A 13,840-nucleotide genomic window follows, 5' to 3' on the forward strand; every position below is an offset into this window, starting at 1 on the left:
TGCTCCACTTTGGGCATCTGTTTCTGTCCACTTTCCATCTACCTTAAAGAGCTCCTTGCACACCTCGGTCATTTCTAAAAGTTTGTATGTCTCTGAGATTATAATGGACAGATCCAAGGATACTTCCCCAGGTAGCCTGATGTGGCCTCTCCCAGTAGTTGGAAGAGGTCTGGTGCAATTCTGGGGACCCTAGTGAGGTGACAGGGCAATAGGCACCCCACATTTTTTTATTTACATATCACATCTGCTTTCAGGGGAGCCACAGATGGCCTTCTGCTGGCCATTTCCAAATTTCCAACTACAACTGAATTCTAAGTTTGGATTTTTTTGCCTATCACTCTCATAAGCTGACCCTATACACCTTTGAAGTTATTATCATTTCTTTCCCAAATGGTTTTGATGTTAAGCAAATTAAAATTTTTATATTTATACATTTGTGTTTCTGTATTTATACATATTCACCAAGTTAGCAATTTTAGGCTAATAAGTTTGTTCCTATCAGTGTGATGACCCATACTCCTTGACTCTCTGGGTTTTTTGGACAGAGTTTTTCTGTGATAAAAACATGGGCAATGGTGCTTCCCTTACCTGGAGGTAGCCATGTCCCATCATGACAATCTTAGCTCAAGGTGACCTCCTACAGAATTATAGGTCAGTTATCTTAGAAGCATGCAAAAGTCATTCAGACGTTTGTTTGAGGCTCTTCAAAAGGCATCAACGTGGAAAGTGCAAGGGGCTGAATGTTCTGTGGTAACATATTCTCCTGTCCTCCTCACATGGATGCTTTCCTTCCCTTTGCCATCTCTCCTGCACAGCATGGCAGATGGACAAACTGACAAAGAACAAGGCCAGTCTGCCCCAACCCTTTCAGCAACTCAGCCTGGTGGATCCCTGTCCTAGTCTCTTGCTCCCCGGCTGACATTATCATCATGTTGATTAATTTAGCCTCTCCTAGATTTTTTCCACATGTCATTTTCACTCCTATTTCAATTGGTGGTCATCAAACTTTTGACTGTTTATCCCATGCACAAAAACAGCTAACCAGGGAGAAAGAGGAAAAGTTTTAAAATATTTAGATACTATTGATGTATATCCATGATGTTTATCCATGATAAAACGTACATCAAAATGTTAAAAGTTTGAGACAAAGGTCATATTCATAATCCCTCTCTCTACATATATTTTAAAGTAAATATATTTATTGACAAATTAACAAAACTTTGTCCTCATTACAAAACTTACTAATAATAATCTTTAATGAGAATGGTATGATCGAATATATTTCATTATTTTAGAATATGTTGGTTTAGCCCTTGTGGTACACCAATTCTAATTCAGGTTATAGATACAGTTCTCTCTCTCTCTCTCTCATTTCGATACTTGGCTTTATTGCTTATTGCAGCTATAAAGTTCCCTTGCAAAGATGAACAGAACCAGATGGAAGAAATGCCCCTCTAGATACTCATTTTCATTCCACTCCACTGATTATGCAAAGGTTTTTGTTTAAATTCTGCTAGTAAATTTTATCTTCTCTGATGTCAATCAGTGGCTCTTCCTAAATCACAAGTTATTTCATTTTTGTACTTTTAACAAATAGGTTCAAAATCCACTAAAACCCTGGGAGAATTTTCAACAGATTTTTGATAGTCTTTTCAAGTATACTGATATGGGAGTTTTTATGGGTGACACACAGATTTTTATTTTTAGGTAAAAACAAAATCACATAAACATGGAAATATTTCCAAATATTCCCTTTCAAATTGTTCTTTTCATAATATGCATCTCTTCATAAAGTATGTCCTATCAGATTGGCCAATGTCTTTTCAAAACCAGTAGGTCCTATCTGACTTTAAAAGTACCCCATGATTGGGGCACCTGGGTGGCCTAGTTGGTTGAGTGTCCAACTCTTGATTTTGGCTCAAGTCATGATATTGGGGTTGTGAGATCAAGCCCTGCATAGGGTTCCATGCTGAGTGTGGAGCCTGTTTAAAATTCTCTCTTTTCTTCTCCTTCTGCCCGCCCCCTCCACCTCGGCTTGTGCATGCACATTTACACATGTGCACCCTCTCTCTCTCTCTCAAAAAATCAAATCAAATCAAATAAAAAATATCCTATGATGTGGGCAGATGAAGAACTTACTTGGGGAATGGGAAGGTCAGCTATCTCATGGTCTTGATAATTCCCTTGTGCTTGCAGTATTATTATTATCTTCAATTGACTATTTGGGTTGTTTGGCATTTTCTAGGTGAGTTTTCTGTGGTAAAGAGATGGACAATTCCCTCAAAAGAGTCATTTTAAGCCATTTATTCATTTTGTGAGGATTAGTTTAGTTAAATCTAGATCACATGATCCATAAACCCATGTAAACAGGAGCATGTCTGCTGCAGTATCTCTCAGTGACCTGACAGCTTGTGACTAAATGAAGGGCTGTCATCAGCCTTCTCAATCAAAAAGTCTCCCCTTTTTTGAAGATATTGGGGATACTATAGGAGTTCTATGACTGGATCTGAGACACATAGACTAACCGAGGGTACCAATTCCAACATGTATATCAGTATTAGGCTGATATTCTTTATTTTATTTTTATTTTTTTTTTATTTTTTATTTTTTTTAAAATTTTTATTCATTTATGATAGTTACAGAGAGAGAGAGAGAGAGAGAGAGGCCAGAGACACAGGCAGAGGGAGAAGCAGGCTCCATGCACCGGGAGCCCGATGTGGGATTCGATCCCGGGTCTCCAGGATCGCGCCCTGGGCCAAAGGCAGGCGCCAAACCGCTGCGCCACCCAGGGATCCCTTTATTTTATTTTTAAAATATTTTATTTATTTATTCATGAGAGACACAGAGTGAGGCAGAGACATAGGGAGAGGGAGAAGCAGGCTCCCTGAGGGAAACTGGTGCAGAACTCAATCCCAGGAGCCTGGGATCAGGCCCTGAGCTCAAGGCAGATGGTCAACCACTGAACTACCCAGGCATCCCTATTTTTTAGATAAAACTAAATATAATTCTAACATTTTCTTCTGCACCCCAGTGGATCAGTGCTGGACACCTCATTTTGGAGATCACTAATCTAGACCAACACAGCAAAATCACAGGACCCAGAGAAACTCAGAAACCTTCTTTTTGGGAAGGGTGGTTGGAAAAGCTATGAAATCCTCTACTTTTGTTAGATTCTACTATATTGCTTATAATCACTTTGGGAAACACAAGGGTGAAATGGATCACCACTGTCCAATGAAGGAAACTCACAGCATGGCATCTAGGCACGTCCAGGAGTGTACATCACTGGAAGATCTCTGTTATATTACCTCAAATCACTAAGTGAGCCTTTGTTCCATTTTCATAAAGCTGTGCTGTCCTTCCCTTAGGGCTCCTGTGGGGCTTCTAAAGATAAGCTGGAATATTCAGTAGCAAACAGTTACCAAGTGTACCAGACTCATTCATTAGCTTTCAAGGGCTCTCACAAAGGCTTTTGCAGAGCTCATAAAGGTAATGTTCAAACTCTCTAATGATTCCTTGACCATGATTAAGCAAAGCTAACAAAACAAAAGAAAAATCTATCTCCCAGAACTCTGGGACTATCACAAATGCTGATGAGGTTCCATCAGGTTGGGAGCAATTATTACACTTTATTTTTCTACAGACACACACACACACACACACACACACACACACACAGATATTGGTTTGTTTCTGAGTGATATGCAAGGAAATTTTAAAGGCTCCTGGGTGGCTCAGTCGGTTAAGTGATGGACTCTTGGTTTCAGCTCAGGTCATGATCTCAGGGACATGGGATTGAACTGCACGTCAGGCACTACACTCAGCTGGAGTCTGCTTAAGACTCCCTCTTCTTCTCTCTCTGCCCCTCACCCCCACCTCTGCTCTTTCTAAAATAAATAAATCCTTTTTTTCTAAGCATGTGGTAAATATATGCACTAGTGCGAGTTGGGTAGAAGTTATTAAATACTTCGTGTTATATGAATTGAAAGTAACAAGGCTGTCAACTAAGTTGACTTTTAAAGAAGTGATGGTGTAGAAGCAAGTATAGTTCTAGAATCAACCACATCAGTACCTGGTGAGGTACCTCCCCTCAAATTCTGGTGAAGTACCTCCCCTCAAATTCTGATGTAACAGACCAGTAACACAGCCTCTTCAGGTGATTGTTCTGGCCACTGAAGTTTAAGAATCATTCCTCTAGGCTGTGCGTCATTTGAGATAAAGATACCAACCCCAGTGTGCGCACACTGCAGATCTGCAGTCCCCGAGACAATGATTTCTTTCTTACAGATCCATTTGTGGCTTCCGTTCATGTCAGAATATCTTCTGAGAGTAGACAGTTATTACAACAATGAATCCACTTCCTCTAGACTCTTGGCTGTCACTGTCCTGACCTGCCACCTGTGTCATATTCCATCAGGTCCTGAGAATGAGCCATGGCACTTGTCAAAGATGACATAAGTTGGGGCAGAAGCGTGATAGGATAGGCTGAGCCAAAGAAAAAAAAATTAGAAATGAATCAAAATACAACTTTTCTAGAAAACCCTCTCAAACAAAAGCAACTCTGTGAGACAGGACTTTGGGGTGAGCTTGGCCACTGATGGAGATGAAGCCTGGCGGGTTTGCGCGCGCTCTCTCTCTCTCTCTGTTAGAACAATGAGGCAATGATAATTGGATCAGAAGCCAGTTTCTGTGACATGCATTTCCCAGCACCTGTTCTGTAGAACACTAAACCTACTCAATGTCCCAAGAACAAATGGGTCTCTGGTTAAAATCTTGTCTTGCACATTTTAAATTCTTTAAAAAATTTTTTTCTATTTTGTTTTTTTTTTCTTTTTAAATTTTTCTATTTTGAAAGAATTGTAGACTTACAGGAAGTTTTAAAATAGTACAAAGAGTCTCATGTATCCTTCACTCAATTTCCCTCATTAATATATTTATGCGTTTGTAGTACAATGTCTACCAGGAAGTTGACACTGGCACACTGTCATTAACTCGACTATAGGCCTTCTTCACTTTTCTGCATTTTTTACATGCACTTATTTGTGTGCGTGTATCTAGACCTTTGCAATTTTATCACAGGTGTAGATTCATGTAACCATGAACACAATCAGGATACAGAACCATTCCCTCATCACAAAGGGCCTCCCATATGTGACCTCTTTGCTTCATACCCCTCATCCCATCTTACCTCTGGAAACCATTGACCTGCTCTACATCTTTATAATTTTGTTATTTCAAGAATATTATATAACTGGAATCACACAGCATGTAACCTTTTGAGATCGACTTTTTTTCACTCAGCATAATACTCTTAAGTGTGGCCTGGGTTGTTGCATGTATTAATAGTTTATTCCCTTATATTTCTGATTAATTAATATTCCATGGGAGGATATGCCGTGGTTTGCTTAGCCATTTACCTAGTGAAGAATATTTGGGTTGTTCTCAGTTTGGGGCTGGGAGTTCAGATGCTGTGAACATTCATGTACAGGTTTTTGTGCAAATATAAATTTTCATTTCTCCATGATAAATGCCCACAAATGTAATTGTTTGGTTGTATGGTAGTTGCATGTTTAATGATAAAACAAATGGCCAGTGTACCATTTTATATGCTCACAAGGGCAGCAAGAGAGGTCCAATTTCTCTGCACTTTCTCCAACGTTTCTGGTTTTTATTTTAGCTCTCCTGATAGGTATGTAGTGACATCTCATTGTAACTTTCATTTGCAATTCCCTAATGGCTAATGAGGTTGAACGTCATTTTTCATGTGCTTCTTATAAATCTGTATCTCCTTTCTAGTGAAATATCTGTTCATGTCCTTTGCTCATTTTACGATTGGATTTTTGGGGGTTTTATTACTGTTGAGTTTCAGAGTTCTTTATGTATTCTAGGCCCAGTCCTTTGCCAGGTATGTGCTTTGCAAATATTATCTTCCAGGCTGTAAGTTGCCTTTTCTTTCTCTTAACTGGAGCTTTCATAGCACAGAGGCTTTCAATTTTGTTGAGGTCCAGTGTACTTTCTCTTTTATGGATTATGCTTCTGGGTCACATCTAATAACTTTTCACCGGGCCCTGAGTCCTGAAGATTTTATCCTATGTGTTCTGGAAGCTTTATGGTTTTATTTTTTACATTTAAATCTGTTTAAATGTACTACATAGTTCCAGCTCTACATTTAAACCCATGATTCCTGTGGCGTTAATTGTTATATAAGACATGAGATTGAGGTCAAGGCTCATTCTCAATGCTTTTTAATATTTTTAAGGGCTAATATTCTGTTATCAGATGTAAGGACTTTTAGATTTTAAATTAAGTTCCCCAAACTTGGCCATCTATTCATGCAGCAAATATTTATTGGATACTTCCTGTGTACAGGCACAGCTGTGGGCACTGGGGGGCCAGCATAATCTCAGTTCTTTATGAACTGTTTGTATACACACAGTTTGCACAACACTCTCAGAACTGTAGTTTGCAGAAATCCTTTAGGAAATTCTGCTCAAGACAACAGACAGGGCAGCCCCAGTGGCTCAGCGGTTTAGTGCTTCCTTCAGCCCAGGGCGTGATCCTGGAGTCCCGGGATCGAGTCCCACGTCGGGCTCCCTGCATGGAGCCTGCTTCTCCCTCTGCCTGTGTCTCTGTCTGTCTGTCTCTCTCTGTGTCTCTCATGAATAAATAAATAAAATCTTTAAAAAAATTAAAAAGACAACAGACAGACTCAGAGACAGGGTCAGATACCAGTGTAGGCAACAAGAGATGTAAAGTCGGAAGAGTGCTCAGGCCAGGGGTGGCCTCTGTGGGAAACCTGGAGTCCAGAGCTGATAAGGGGGAGAAAGAAGGAAGGACTCAGGGGGCGAGGAGGGACTTCCAGGGAGGAGGCACGTTGTGGTGGACTGCGTTGTCTGGGCCTGCCCTCTCCTTTGCTTCTGAAGATCTCACATGCCCGTCTGTCTGTCTTTCTTTCTTTCTTTCTTTCTTTCTTTCTTTCTTTCTTTTTCTTTCTTTTCTTCTTTCTTTTTTTTTAAAAGTTTTATTTATTTATTCATGAAAGACAGAGAGAGGCAGAGAGCCTGATGCAGGACTCAATCCCAGGACCCTGGAATCATGCCCTGAGCCAAAGGTAGATGCTCAACCACTGAGCCACCCAGGTGTCCCTCCCATGCCTTTTCTTAGAACAACACAGGGGCGAGGGTCTCTGACCCTCAGGCAGTCAAAAATCTTCATGTAGGTTTTGACTCCTCCAAAACTTAACTACCAATAGCCTACTGTTGACGGGGAGCTTCACTGATAACGTTAACAGTCGATTGACACAAAGTTTGTATGTTTTCTGTATTATATACTGTGTTCTTACAATAAAGCCAGAGAAAATAAAATGCTATTAAGGCAACCTCAAGAGGGGTGCCTGGGTCATTCTATCAGTTAAGCATCTGACACTTGGTTTCGGCTCAGGTGGTCATCTCAGGGTCATGGGATCTAGCCCTGCCTCAGGCTTCCTGCTCAGTGCAGAGCCTGCTTAAGTATCTCTTCTCTTCTCCCTCTGCCCCTCCTATCTCTAAAATAAATAAGTAAATCTTAAAAAAAAAAAAAAGACAACCATAAGAAAGAGAAAATACATTTGCAGTACTGGACATATTTATATAAAAAAAAACCTCCACATAAGTGGCCCCATGGAGCTCAAACTCACGTTGTTCAAGGGTCAACTGCTTATATACATGTATGCATGTGTATACGTGTATAATCAATACATATGTGTATATTTGTAAGTGTGTATATATACATATATATGTGTAACACATATACATACATATATATTGAATACATACACATACTTAAAAATTATTTTTAATGTAAAATTGTTTCCTAGTCCATAACAGTTTGGAGGTAACAGCCTATGATCCCAGCAATGCTCACAACACATTTGTCTGGCATTTCCAGATGCCTCACATCCTTTCCCATCATTATAGAAGTTCTCAGTGTTGCCCTGTGCTCCCTGGTCTTTCCTGATGACTCTAAGAATGACGTCTGCACTTTTTCCTGTTCCAGCTCACAGTGTTAACACCTCACATGGATGTATGGACACTGGTGGCCAGGGGGCTGCTGATGTCACCGGCTCTACCCTGCCCCCCCCCCAGGAGGACTCACGTCCTTGCCACAGCACTGCCTCCAGTGCACAAAGCAATAGCTCTGAGTATTTTATCTGTTTTTTTTTTCTTCTCTTTTTCTGTAAGATATGGGCATTGATCTATGGGCTGGCCTGACATACAGTGTACATTATTCAATCACTTTGCACTTTGACCTTGCCTCATGATCTAAGAACCAAAGTGCATCCTTGCTTGTCATCCTGAGGCACACCAGCCCTTCTTACAGATGTGTTTCCTATGAGTCCTCCTGTCATTATGTATCTGAATCATAGTCCTGGTTCCCACCATTTCCAAAAGAACTGGCTGTTCCCAATTCAGAAGAAGGTAAATTCTGAAAGTAAGTTGGTACGCCAGTCATTTAGAATTTGAGCCTCTCAGCCCATAGCTACAAAATTACACATAATGGCAAAGTTCCCAGGCCCATCCACAAAAAACCTACTTATCCAGAATGTAGCTGAACGGAGGTAATAAAGCTATATGCAACCCAGCCATGCTTAGCAATGTGATTCCATTGGAATGCGTGTCTTGTACCAACTGGAAGCCAAGGAGGCAGAGTGAAATAAATCTTAAACTTAAATGTATATTGTTGTGGGGATTTTGTAGCCTGTAAACCGAGGGTAGAGAAATGTTGTATGTAGATGTTCATGGAGTTGTTTATCAAATCCTGGGAGCTTCCAAAAGAATTTGCAAAATTATAATTTAGTTCTATGCAAGTAGATCCTGAATATAATCCCATCTACCAAAGCCCTGGCATATCTATCATCTTGGAATGAGGTCAAAGTCAAAGAATCAAGAGAGGATGAAGGCATGGCTATAGGGGGTGGCCCTGGGCTCTGGAGCACTCCCAGAAACAGGTGGGTTTCTATGCAGTTGGGGCTCTGGTGGAGGCAGCATACTGTTGGCCACCTGGTTTGGGAAGCGGTTTTAATCCATTTCGATTACAACTACATCATGCTCTCTGTTCCTAACAGATGGCTTTCTCTTACAATTTGCCCACTCCCCATTTTTCTGTGCAAGAACATTCTTATCTCACACTGATCAAGAGCACAGGCCATTAAATGATATGGGGAAAAATAATATTAGGGAGAGATGTCTTTCAAACTGACCAGATGGCAAAGAGGCTTCCTGATGAAGGAAGGATGTAGGATGTAGGCACATTGAGTGCCTACAATGTGCCAGTCACTGGGCTATGTCTTTTCACGTGATATCTTTATCATCCTCCTAAAAATCCTGGGACATGGACATTATTATCCAGAATTAGTTGTTGAAAACTGAGAATCCTGGACAATTGTAAGGATTCAAACACAGGGATCCCTGGGTGGCGCAGCGGTTTGGCGCCTGCCTTTGGCCCAGGGTGTGATCCTGGAGACCCGGGATCGAATCTCACGTCAGGCTCCCTGCATGGAGCCTGCTTCTCCCTCTGCCTGTGTCTCTGCCTCTGTGTGTGTGTGTGTGTGTGTGTGTGTGTGTGTGTGTGTGACTATCATGAATAAATAAATAAAATCTTTTAAAAAAAAAGGATTCAAACACAACTTCTGGCTCCCGAGTGAGGCTCTTTCTCCTACCTTTACACCTGCTAGCACTGGGATAGAGCATTTCACTGTCCTAGAAACAAATGCATGTTACTCACTGGTTTTCAACCAGTAAAAAAGAATTACTCAAAAAGCAGGGATGACCCGATTTCTTCTTAACTATATTTAACACAGGGGTAGTGATAAATGTGCAAAGTAGATGGCTTTGAGTAGGCTTAGCTGTACGCTGCTGGTCAAACTGAACGAAAAGCCACAGTTTCCAGAGAGCCATGGAAGACCCTTTGCTCCCTTGAAACTGATGGTGAGCCTGCCAATGCTGAGCTAGCCAACGCTAAGGAGAAGTGAACCCACCCATTCATTTGACTATGTGTGGTGCCCAGCTCAGTGCTAGAAAGAAGAGAATATTATATGTATAACTTGATAATAGAAACAGGAAAAAACAAAACAAAACAAAACAAAACCAAACAACAACAAAATAAGTCAGTGCTGCAGAGAAAGTGTTTTGAGCTTTTCAGATACAAAAAAAGGAGCAGTAACATTCACTCTGACAGCACCAAAATTAAATCTAGCTACAAAATCATATTGAGGCCAGTATATAGAAAAGAGTTGTGTTTCCAGTTAGAGGACACGCGCGCACACACACATACACACACACACTCAATTTCTTTCCAGTCAGTATCCACCCCCCCCCCCCGCCCCCACCCAGTGCCTGAGTTGCGTTAGACTCTCCCCTACTGGAAGGCTGAGGTATTTCAGTCCTGATGAGCATCTGATCAGAACAATAGAAATGTTTCAGGATTTCCATTTAAAAATGTTTGTTTAGTCAGAGTGATAAAAAACTTATGCCTAAACCAGTGGGTTTTTATGGACTGCAGGAAACAGTAGAAGTCTTTACCCTCCATTCAGGTTTATGTTCAGGAAATCCTAATGGAACACACACCATGGGAAGTACAGATAAATCTGCATGACTCCATTCATACCTGTGCATGAATGGGGTTTCTCCCCGTTTCTCTCCGTCCCTCACCTCCAGTGAGACCCAACAACAAAATGTGCCCCAAGGTGTGGTAAAGACAGCATGCAGCGTAGGCTTGCTAAGCTCTGAGTCGGTTGGGTCGAATTCCATAGTGGCATCTGCACTTGCTTTCTGCTTGAGGGTTGGCCTTGGTTTGCATTCAAAGGGCTGCTGACAAGATCTGTCAAGTGACAGTTTGGTGCCGCCCCCTCTTATTTTACTAACAGGTTGCAACACAAGCTAAACATGAGAAAGCCACTTGCTCCCAATCACAGTGGAGGACTGAGTATATGACGGCTACGGGAAAGAACGGGACATATTAGTGGTGGCAAGCTGGCCGCCAGCCTGGCTATGGAGCAATCCTTAAGGAGAATGGACTGTCTCTCCATTCTCCTTAAGAGAATGGAGAGACACACATCACATGATGTCAGAGACATCACATTCTCTGATGTGCAGGAAAGAGCAGAGGGTACAGGTCACTCCACTAGCCAAACCCAACTGCCTCTAGACTTATGCAGCTCACTAACTTGGAACCCTTCCAGGACACTGAACATTCTCAAGAAGAGGGAATGAAAGAATTAAATGCACTTTCCTGGCTGAAAACTCTTTATGTCACAGATCTCAGTACAGGTCACCCCTTTGAATTCAAAAGCAGTGGAGCTTTTGATATATTAGAAAACAAGAAAATTAGTGCAGAGAACAGGCCATTTGAGTAATAGTTGAAAATCTTCTGCGGGGGTATCCCTGGGTGGTGCAGCAGTTAGCGCCTGCCTTTGGCCCAGGGTGCGATCCTGGAGACCCGGGATCGAATCCCACATCGGGCTCCCGGTGCATGGAGCCTGCTTCTCCCTCTGCCTGTGTCTCTGCCTCTCTCTCTCTCTCTCTGACTATCATAAATAAATAAAAATTAAAAAAAGAAAAAGAAAGAAAATCTTCTGGGGAGTATTTATCTCCATTAATTTGTTGGTTCAGGGGGACATAAGGTACAAAGAAAGTCATCACACAGTGGTCTGATACAGTTTCCAGCTCCCACAGTCAGAAAAATTCCTGTGATGTAGAAAGAAAGAAAGAAAGAAAGAAAGAAAGAAAGAAAGAAAGAAAGAAAGAAAGAAAGAGTTGATAATGCATGTCAAGCACTAATTTTTGGGAATTGGCCAATATAGAGGTGGAATGTTCTGAAATTAGCACATTAGCTTAGATACAGGAGAGGTGACAGCTCAGGGAGACTTGAGGAGAGGTCTCAGGAACTTGAGATACAGTAGGTGACAGGAGCAGGGGCGCCCTGCCTCCCCAGGACCCTGGGCCATGGGTTAGCTCTGGGGTTCACTACACCCAAATGGCTCTCCTCCAGAGAGCGGGGAGAGGAGGCCCAGAAGCCCAGGAAGTCTTGCTGAGAAGGGCTCCCCTGGAGTCCTTCTGGCACAGGGGAACTTGTACCCACACTTGGGAGACTGCAGAATTTGGAAAGCATAATTGAACAAGTTAAGGCCAGTGAACCAGATAAGACCATCTGAAGGGACCTGGGGGTGAGCAGGCCTAGAGGACAAATGGGCAACCAGTGCTGAACAAACTCACAGACCTGGCCTAAGAGTCAGGCCTCGCTTGGGTGTGCCAGTGGGGGGCTGGCTGGATGTGAACCAATGGGGCACTTTCAAAAGTTACACCCCTATACTGTGGAGGTGTCGGCCAAATCTCCCTTTAGGACCAAGGGGTGGTGTGCCTGAAGCAGTCCCGCTACTAGTTGGGTCCTGATTAAGTGTTCACAGTATCCTCAAGTTAAGTCAGCTACAGAGATGACCCAGAGAGCCATTGTTTTCTTGCCTGGCACCATCCCCCTCTATCCTGCCAAATGGAGACCTCGTGAATACTCTAAGAGGAAGTATATGAATTTCGGTTGGCCCAATGGCTGCTGTGGTCTCTTTCATCCGGCCAGCATGATGAGTTCTGACTGGTTTGGTTGCATGGCAAAGTTAGTTAATCACAGCCTGAGAAGAGGAGAGAGCTTTGTAAAACCTCCCTGGTACTACTAGTACTTGGCACTAAACTCTAGAGAAGCTCCAATCTCTCTCCAGTGGGGTCCTAACACGTCATCTCTCCACATCCCCCGCCCCATGCCCCTTCACTGTAGAGAGGATAAGGATGCATGTGTATAAGCTCCTGGAGGGCAGGAGCCATGTGATGTAATCTTTTACGGCTAATACCGTGTTGTCTAATAATGAGAGCCACCAGCTATGGGTGGCTATCAAGCACTTCAAAGTGGCTACTCAGAATGGAGATGTGCTGGGTTCAAGACTTAAGGTGAAAATACAATGTAAATTATCTGATTAGATGACTTTGTATCAATTACATGTTGAAGTGATAATATTTTGGTTAAATGAAATATAGTACCAACATTAATTGTTCATTTCCTTTAGGGTTTGAGAGAACAGACTATATTTTAGAGCTGTTTTAGGTTCACAGCCAAACTGAGCAGAAAGTACAGAGAGTTCTCATCTAGCCTTGTCCCCGCACACTCTCGCCTCCCCCACGGTGGATATCCTGCACCAGATTGTGCATTTTTTACAGCAGATGAACCCATAATGACTTCATTATCACCCAAAGTTCATATCCTTTTACCTCTTAATGTGACTCTCGAAAACTTTAGAACTCCATTTGAGGCATTATATTTCTTTCGGGTAACACTGTCTTGCACCTTTTCGGGTGGCAAATCTAAAACAAAAACTTTTATATACGTTGGATGATAAGCCCACACATATTAAGAATAAACTGACCTTAGAACTTTTGAGATCTTGACATAGGTACAAGCTGACCTTTGTCCCTTCTTTCTACAGCTAGTTAGGAAGGAAACGAGTCCGAGGAAGATCTCCACATAATCACCTGAAAGCCTTGTCTCGGACCCAGACTGACTTTCAACCCATGCTCTGACATTTGACAATCCAGTAGCAGTTGCTGGGGCTCGCTGAGCTGGGACAGTAATCCCTCTGGAAAGAGCAGGGCCGGTTTCAAGTGTCTCTGGGGCCTCCTAGCTTCTGGCCCTGTTCCCTCAAAAGGCCAATCTCAATCTCAAATCCCATAGGTCATTGCTAGAGTGGCGTCTGCCCCACATCGCCTCAGGGGCCTGGTCGGCCAGGGAGAGTCAGAGTGAAGGCAGTAGGTGCAGCTGT

Source organism: Canis lupus, chromosome 16 (assembly GCF_011100685.1).
Source record: "Canis lupus familiaris isolate Mischka breed German Shepherd chromosome 16, alternate assembly UU_Cfam_GSD_1.0, whole genome shotgun sequence".
NCBI classification, from domain to species: domain Eukaryota; kingdom Metazoa; phylum Chordata; class Mammalia; order Carnivora; family Canidae; genus Canis; species Canis lupus.